The 9293-nt window shown below is 42.4% G+C and overlaps 2 long non-coding RNA genes across 2 annotated transcripts; one reads left to right on the top strand and one right to left on the bottom strand.

Annotated features, from left to right (window-relative positions):
* Positions 1–1743: 1743 nt before the first annotated feature.
* Positions 1744–2249, bottom strand: LOC129143186 (uncharacterized). Its single transcript, XR_008546335.1, has 2 exons — positions 2195–2249; positions 1744–1988 (listed from the first exon to the last, which is right to left on the bottom strand). It is a non-coding gene; the product is annotated as an uncharacterized LOC129143186 (long non-coding RNA).
* LOC107973586 (uncharacterized) lies at positions 1981–6691 on the top strand. Its single transcript, XR_001715980.2, has 2 exons — positions 1981–2444; positions 6344–6691. It is a non-coding gene; the product is annotated as an uncharacterized LOC107973586 (long non-coding RNA).
* The last annotated feature ends 2602 nt before the right edge of the window (positions 6692–9293 follow it).

Below are 9293 nucleotides of genomic sequence, written 5' to 3'. Positions count from 1 at the left end.
TATAATATAGACAATGGATCAGTAGCTGGGTTTATTTCTAGACTGTCCATTGGATCTGTTAATCTGCTTGTTAATTCCTGTCCCAGTACAATGTCTCCCAGTTTTTATTAGTGCAGCTTTCTGTTGCGTTTTAGTGTCTGGTAGAGATTGTTTTCTATTGTTGCTCTTCTTTTCTCCTTCTAGAATTGTTCTGGTTAATCCCAAATAAATGTTTATTCTTCCAGATAAACCTTGGTGTCCTTTTTGTCATGTTAAAAAAGGAACTTCTGTTGGGATTGTACTGGGAAGGACTGACTTCTTCAACCTGTCAATATCTGCCCTGTTCCAGCAAAGTTGTTTCTCCATTATGCGATTTTTTTAAGTCCTTCAGCAGATTTTTATAGTTTTCTCCATATAGATTTTGGACATTGCCTGTGTAATTTATTCTTAGGCATGTTGTGTTTTTGTTTGTTTTTCTATTGTGAATGGAATCTCTGAATTACACCCCATTTCTCCTCCTACTCATTCTCCACATCAGTCTGTTAGCAAGTACTGGTAGTTCCTTCCGCATCTGAAATACACGTCTATGCATGTTTCCCTGTTGCCACCTCACCGCCATCTCTCTCTCGCCTGGGCCACAGCTTTCCACCAATACTTTCAACAATCTATTTCTGCATATCTGCCGGGGTTGGCTTTCTCAGCAGTCCACAAAATCATACGAACACCCCTACCTTCCTGCCTTTCTGTGGCATATTGCTCGCGAAAAAAGACCCAGCAGGCATCCTGTGGGATCCTGCCCCAGCCCCTCATCATCATCCTAGCTCCTTCCCCCATCTCTCTAACATGCCAAGCTCCTTTTCCACAGCTCTTTCCCTGTTCCGTTTGTGCTTCCTTCTCTGCCTTCCTCTGGCTCTTTGCATGAGTGGATAATTCTCATCCATCACATCTCAGCTCCTATTCCATCTTCTAGGAGAGGCCTTCCTGGGCCACCCTACAGAATGCAGGACTTTCCTCACCCATCTGTCCCTGACCTCTCTAATTCCAACATCCCATCCCCTTATTCTCCTGAATTCCTTCATAGCACTTGCCACTGCCTAAAAAGCCTTGTGTATCTACTTGGGTATTTGCTTTTTAGTGTATTTGCTTATTTCCTTTAATTACAAAGCAAGCGACTAGAGAACAACTACTCTCCTATTTTAGCTACGTCCCTAGGGCTTGGCACAAAGCAGCCTCTCAAGTGAAAAAGCATTGAGCAAATAAGTGGATGTTACCTCTGCTTTTTTCTCCTGTCTTATATTTGCAGAATAAGAAGCTACTATTATTATTATTTTTTGAAGTAGCTATCTATTCCTTTTGCTTTTGACTAAGGCTTGGTTTAATCCTCATGGGATTTTCCAGGTATACAATCCTATTACATTATCTGCAAGTAATAAAAATTTTGCCTCCTTCTTTCCACCATTTATGTTTCTTATTTTGTTATTTTAATTACTTTGACTAGTACTTCTAGAACAATTTTAAATAATATTGGTGATAACGGGGCCCCTTGACTTGCTATTGACTTTAGTAGAAACACTTCTCTTGTAGGGTTTTACTATAAAGCATGATACTGTGATATGGATACCGGAATGAATGTGTGAGAGTGTGTGTATGTGCATGTGTGTGTGTGATTTTATCATGTTAAGAATGTATGCACCTAGATCTATTATAGAAAGGTTTCTAAAAGTCAGGATTGGATATTGTCTTTATTAAGACACATTTCAGTACTTGTTCAGGTTAACAAATGATTAATTTATTAACATGGCAAATTGCATGAATAGATTTCTTAATATTAAACTATTATTTTCTTCTGAGGTGAAGTCCATTTGGTCTTTTTAAAGAGTGCCCTGCCATTTCTATTTACCAATATTTTATTCAGGATCTTTGCAGCAACATGCATGAGTACTCCCAGACACGGATGGTTCACTTTCCAGGGCTGTCATTGATGAAAATGCTTTGGGATGAGTACATCTCTAGAAGCGAAGTTAAAAAAGAAAAGAGAAAAGAAACCAAGATTCAGAACTCATGTCTTCCCACAGGTTTATAACATGGTAAAACAGTGATAATTTTGTAGAAATAGCTGTGGATAAGAAGATGAGAGAGTACAATCATTCTTTAAGAGTAAGAAGTAAAGAATTGTAGAAGAAAGACGAGTGAATTTTCAAGAGCACGTGACCACCTTGTCCAAGCAGAAAGGAGCAGCTGAGGAATCTCCCACTGTCCTCACTCATCAAGGAGTCCACTGTGACCTCATGATCCTCTATGATCTAATGATACATAAGCAGACTAGGAGAAGCTGAGATCAACTCTATTTGAGCAAGAGTGAGGAAGATTTCCCTGTCTCCCAGCTGAGTAACCACTCGGGTTTATTTAAATCCAGTTTAAATATGGTTTCAGTAATGATTTTCCCATGGTCTACAGCAAAGAATGTAAGAATCAATCCTTAAGCTAGGCAATGCATGGAGACATCAATTATGCTAAAATATTTAAACTATTTCATAAGAGTAGATAATGATGCATAGTAAATTGTGTCCTGCTGATAATATTAGAAAATACTTAGGCAAGATGGACATACATGTATATTTTAAAACAATTCTTTTTCTTTTTTCTTTCTTTCTTACTCTTTTCTTTTTTTAAGTACTTGCACTTTTTAAAGATTCCTAGAGAACCAGATGGGTGATGAAATGTCTCAAAATACTAGGTTTCACACGTGATACTAATATTGGGAGAAAAAAGTGACACTAGAAATTATTTAGTTATTCTGAAATCTGTCACTTCTTGAAAACAGCACCAGAATTAAGAAATAAAGTTAATCGTGTAACATTGTGTTCTCACATTTTCAATTCAGCTAGTGAATTATGAGGCCAAAATTCATTAAGACAATTACCCCAGGGCCTTAGTCGGCTCCCAAGTCTCTGCCTTTCACCTGAGAAAGAATTTCCAAACTGCCTGATGAGGGAGAAAACCATATCCATGGTCCCAACGGTCTGGAGGATCCCAAGAATCTGGATGGGAAGCCAGAAGATATGCCAGAAAAGACCCACAAATGGTACCCTGGGATACAAAAGGAAGACTCCTTTAGCGCCAGCCAAGAGATGTGTGTGTTACTGTAAGAAGCCAGTGTCATGAGCTGAAGCTCTAACTTGCCTGTGATCCATTAGTCTCACCTGGTGCTTGCCGCTGCCCCTGTTCCGGCCGGTCATGGCCCTCTGCGTCTGTGCCTGCCAATCAGCCTCTTGCCCATGCCTGGCTGTGCCTCTCACAGCTGCCCGTGCCAGGGCACTGGCTGCGGGCTGGGCCAGGTCAGGCTGCTTCCCAGCTGGGCTCCCCACAGCCACAGTCAACTCCCATTTTGACATGAAGCCATTTAAATGGAAATCCAGTTTTACAAAGCGCAAGTGACTGGTAATGAAGACGTGACTGATGCTTATGCGAATTTTATTTAATTTTAAATCAATTGTGGATTCTAATTCATTAATAAGGGGGAAAAAGCATGCAGGAATGCCTAATCTCTTGTCATTATTCAAATACAAGAGAGTACTTCTTCATATATAATTCTTAGGGAAATTGTCAATTTCCCATTTTCCCTGAAAATCTATTTTTATAGAAAAATGTGGGCCCAACTCATTCTGTAAAAAATTAGATTTGGCTTTATTGGACATTACATAAACAAGGATAAAAAACGTCCAACCAAGCACTTGACTGAATTTTTCACTATTTCATCATTTTTGTTATTATATAGATGGTCTAAAAATCACATTATGACCAACCAACAACTTGGCTTTGGTGATAATTAAGTATCTGAGAAAAATATGGTAGCCCTTATGACAGACTCAAGCACTAAAAATGGGCTACAATAGAGTGACTTGGGGTTCTTTATGGGGTTCAAGCTCTTCAGCCCATGTCTTCTTTGGGCTGCTCAACTTTCTCTGGGGTCAAATGAAGGTCAAGTTTGGGCAACAGTGATTGTTACAGCTCTCTTTGGCTCCCCTAAGACTCAGAAGAGCAACATATCTACAAGCGGCTTCTTCTCTACTCTACAAATTAAGTGGAAAGGAAAGAAATGCTGTCTGAATTCTCTTTTCCTCCACTCAATGGGCCCTTGCATTCTCCTTATTCTACCGACAGCCATGCAACTACAGGCAGAACGTGTAAACTCTCCAGGTATTATTTCACTCATCTGTAAAATAACAATACCTACCTCACAGGACTAATGTGAGGGTTAATTGAGAGATGATATATCAACTATTGTGACAGTGAAGTGCTTAGTAGGCTGCTAAAGATATAGTAAGTACTCCAAAAATGTTAGCTAATTCTACTGTTGTACCTGAAGGAGATCATAAAGCTCTGCAAATGGAAGAATGGTTTCGAATTTACTGAGAGTTTTTGCAAAATGAGATTAAGTTGACGTTAAGAAAGAGGATAACTGTATACAGTTGGCCCTGTGTATTCATGGGTTCCACATCCATGGATTAAACCAACTATGGATGTAAAATGCTCAGGAAAAAAAGAAAGAAAAAAGAACAGTAAAAAGACAAATACAACAATAAAAACAATAAAAAAATACAAATTTAAAAATATAGTATAACAACAACTTACATAGTATTTACATTGTATTAGGTACTACAAGTAATCTAGAGACGATTTAAAGTATATGGGAGGATGTAAGTAGGTCATATACGTATGGCCATTTTATATCAGGGACTTGAGTATTCATGGATTTTGATAGCCCAAGGAGTCCTGGACCCAAATGCCCATAGATACTGAGGGACAACCGTATGGTCAAAATGTGCTACATGGGCCGGGCATGATGGCTTACACCTGTAATCCCAGCACTTTGGGAGGCCAAGGTGTCATGTGAGGTCAGGAGTTCAAGACCAGCCTGGCCAACATGGCAAAATCCCATCTCTACTAAAAAGTACAAAAAAAAAAGCCAGGTGTGGTGGCAGGCACCTGTAATCCCAGCTACTAGGGAGGCTGAGGCAGACAGAATTGCTTGAACCTGGAAGGCAGAGGTTGCAGTGAGCTGAGATCGCGCCACTGCACTCCAGCCTGGGCGACAGAGCGAGACTCCGTCTCAAAAAAAAAAAAAAAAAAAAAGTGCTACACGGCCACAAACAGTCATAAGACATTGCAAGGGATGTGCTGAAAGGGAGATGCTGCCTGTGATGACCCAGGCAGTGGACAGAGTGGAACATAAGAGAAGTGTGGTGGGAACCATGTCCTGAAAGCCTGGGAGAAGAGCATCTCCCAGCAGGTTCATGGCTGGCTTTGAGGACTTGAAAAGCCCTACATACCCCCTGACACAGAGAAAATAAAAGACATGAATTTATCCATGAGTGTTTCAAGTCAAGTTAGAAAACAAAGGTAAGGAGGAGAGTGGAGGAAAAGACGTGGAAGAGAAAGGACAACTACAAAGAGAGGAACCATCCGAGACTAGGAAGCATGAAAAGCTGATTCAGGAAACTCCACCTACCCCAGACCCAAACAAGTGGTCTCGAGAGAGAGACGGAGAGAGAGAGAGATGGGAGAGAGGGGGAGAAGCTGTAAGTGACACAGAAAAGTATGTCGTGTAAATAAATATGCAAATACAAGCTGATATATAATATTATTATATTAAAAATTTAAGAGCCAATTTTCCAAAAGTCTTTATCCTGAAGTCAAGCCTATCAATAAAAGTGTACCTCTGACTGCAGCGCGCCTGTTGATAGCTTTTTGGGTGTGCACGCCACTCACAGGCCCAAGCCCGGAGCCCCACAGGCCGTCTCTGCCTCCAGCACCCAGGGGCCGTCATGGGAGCCATCCCCTCCAGGGATTCAGAGCAGTGTGTTTGATTGCTGTCACTGCACAGAGCAGTGCCGAGTTTGTTCGTGCTGGTCGGGCAAGCATCAAGCACAGAACCTAGCGCATTGTAGGTGCTTGACAAGTGTTTCTTGAATAAACAAAGGAAGGGGGAAGGAGGGAGTTTGGGGCTGGGGAAGCCTCCATCGTAGCTGAGATCACTCACCGGCATCATTGGCCACTCCGCCCTCACGAAAGCCAGTTCTGCTTCTACTCTTGACTGGTCCTTGCATTCCCACGCCAAAGCTGTTGAGCACCATTTCAAAGCATGCTTAGAAAATCACTATGTGGTGTGGGGGGCCCCCACAGGAGTTGCTAACAGATGGGTAAGGATAATCTGCTCAGATTCAATACCTGAGTAGCTTGACTATTTTCTCTTCCACACTTTCAAAGAGCCATTTTTTCTCCCTGATCTTTAGGGTTTGAAGAGAAGACTCAAGATGTGTACTTTATTTTCTTATTTTCTCTTATTTTATTTCTATGTAAGGGTGCTCCAAGCCTGAACATTGAGCACGACCCAGGTCATATGCACAACACGACAGGTTGAGCATCCATGTGTGGCTACTGGGTTTGCTGGGGACACCTCTTGCCTGCCAAGGTGAGCACACGCAGCAGTGAGCAGCCCCGTGTGACCCCACGGGATGAGGATGCCATGATGTCAGCATCCCTTCTGACTCGGAAGTATGTGACATTCATGGTGCCAATGCCACTGTCACCTTGCAGATCAGTCTGGGTTTGCTTCAGACAGAAGATCCTGGAATATGTTCAAGCATTACTCATTTCCAGACTTTTTCAACCCAATAAATTTTCATACTACTTGAATTATTACTCTCAAGATGCGTGTTTTTATTTCATTTACCTAGATTGAAAAGAAAAACATGTAGTGGGCTTTACTGGGTGAATGGCCACGGGATTGCAAACCACTTGGATGTGGGGCAATTGAAACGCAGCTTTGTTGGGCCTTGTTCTCCAGCCCGCAGCCAGAGGCAACGCTTGTGACCGTGACAGGCCATGCAGACTTGGGCCTGTTGGCTTTTTTTTTTAAAGAATAGATTCCCTGGCTGGCTTCTTGCAGTAACACACACATTCCTTGGCTGGCGTTAAAGGAGTCTTCCCTTTGTATCCCAGGGTACCATCTGTGGGTCTTTTCCAGCATATCTTCTGGATTCCCATCCAGATTCTCAGGGGATCCTCTGGACCCCGTTGGGACCATGGACATGGTTTTCTCCCTCATCAGGCAGTTTGGAAATTCTTTCTCAGGTGAAAGGCAGAGGCTTGGGCACTGACTGAGGCCCTGGGGTAACTGGCTTAATGTTCCTGACATCACCCTCTGTGTCTATCAGAGCTAAAAATGCAGGTACTATCAGAAGGCTCAGGTGGCCAGTGCTGAAGTCACCACTCAGTCCAGGAATCACACAATCAAAGGCTCTGCTGTGGGATTTAACACCGATCAGAGCACTCAATAAAACGTATGTGAATAACGTTGGCTCACCAAGGCCCAGACAAGAGCTACGATCTTCAGCATTGGCATTTTTAAAACCTTTTCATTGAAGTATAACACACATACAGAAAACGTACCTGTACCTATGCACCCTGAACGTAGAGCCTGATACATCTTCACATCGTTATTTTCACATTCTTGTTACTGGGATGAATAGCTCTGTGTATACTTTGAAAATAAACAAAAGCTAAGCACATTTGATTATCTATCGTTAAAACGAAAAAAAAAATACCTAGAAGTATACATAGCTTTAGCCTTTTAGCGGAGGCTCATTCACAGTGAATGTCCAGTTTTTGGATCTGGGAAACCCCTGGAAGATACAGAAAAGGCAGCTAGCTTTTCTATTGTCTCTCACATTCTGTTTTCCTTCCAACTCTCTGTCAAAGTCACATACTTATTTATACTCTCTGCATATGTTCTTGGGATATTTCTATTTAGTAAGAAAGCATTATCAGTGAGCATCTCTGTTTTATTAAGTTTGTCAAACAACAGAATATCCAGTCTGTTGGCCAGAATTTGTTAATCTGTTATCACGGCTCCATCCCAATACAACTTGGAGAGGCTGTTTTCCAGCACATTCTTGGGTTCATACTTATAAATGGTGTTAATCCACTTGTTAACTCAACAGAGGACTAGTTGTTGATGTAAAATCTTAGTGCCATTTTCTGCAAGTTCTTACATTTACCAGGAAAACATCCCCTCCAACTTCCAGCTCCTCTGATGGGTTGATTTAGGATAGGAGCTGATCATTTCTTCCCAAGCTGCAGAAGCCTAGACTGTGAGAGCTGGAGGAAGAAACTGAGGAGTAAGACTTCTTTTTTATGAGGACAGAGTGGGGAGAAAATTCCCTATATTTGCCCAACCAGAACCCTCTTGGACCTGATGTCTTTAAAGTATTGCTATGAAATTACATTAATTAAGTAGCCAAGATCCCAGATGGAGCCTGTCAGTGTCCGTGTTGAGGGTGTGGGTATATCTGGTGTGTCTGGCGATTGGAAGACTGGCTGACTCAGAACCAGACGGCTTAGGGACTTTTGCTTTAGCTGAAGGAAGAGGGAGTTATAGCATCATGTTCCCTGCAGAAGGGGATGTAGAGAGAAAAGGGAAAGAGACAGTGTCTATCTCCTGTCCCTTCTCCCCGCAAGGAGAAGATCTGACCCGGACAGTAGGTTTGCCATTGGCACAAGCTGCAATCTGGAAGAGACTCCCTGAGACCATGGTAAAAGCAGGGACATTTCAGGGCTAGAGTGACAGAGGGTGACAAAGAGTTGCGGGGAGCAAGGACAGTCTGCTGACCTCTCTGTGGAGCCCTGAAGGCCTCACAGGTGCCTGCAGGACCTATATTCATAGGCAGCAGCAGACACAGCTGGGGATCTGAGGTAGCGCAGGGTCACTCGGAAGGTCACACTTGTGACAAGCTGGAGACGTGCACAAAGGCGTGGCAAGAGTCTGGAGACCTGAGTTATTTCTAGCAAATTGATTCCCATCAGAATTCTCTATCTGGGGAGACCTAGGGCAAATCAGATTAATTAAATAGCAATTGTATTAGTCTTTCTCAGTTTTGACAGAGTGCCCTGTTTCAGGTAGTAGACAATGTGGCCACGGTAAGTCCTGAAGTTCAGGAAGCACCTGCAGATACTTGCTTTTGTGAGCTAGCCTGAGACAACTGAGAAGTTCAACCATGTCAGGTTGTTCAGCTGAATATGAGTAGTGGCCATGGATTGAAGGTAGATAAATGCTATTTGTCTCCTGCCCCGCAACCCTTTGTTACACATAGAGCAAGTCTCTGGCAAAATTATGCCACACAGATATTTATTAGCACAAGAAATGAAAAAAGAATCGTGGAGACCCATTCTGAGAAGTTTAGGGAAGTCCCACTCTGTCTTGCACTCTGAATGAAAGGCTGGCTCTGTGGCCCACACAGTGGTGTCTGTGG

The sequence above is a fragment of the Pan troglodytes genome, chromosome 12 (genome assembly GCF_028858775.2).
Source record: "Pan troglodytes isolate AG18354 chromosome 12, NHGRI_mPanTro3-v2.0_pri, whole genome shotgun sequence".
Classification (NCBI taxonomy): domain Eukaryota; kingdom Metazoa; phylum Chordata; class Mammalia; order Primates; family Hominidae; genus Pan; species Pan troglodytes.
The sequence above is the reverse complement of the archived record's forward strand: the minus strand, read 5'-3'. Positions and strand labels throughout refer to the sequence as shown.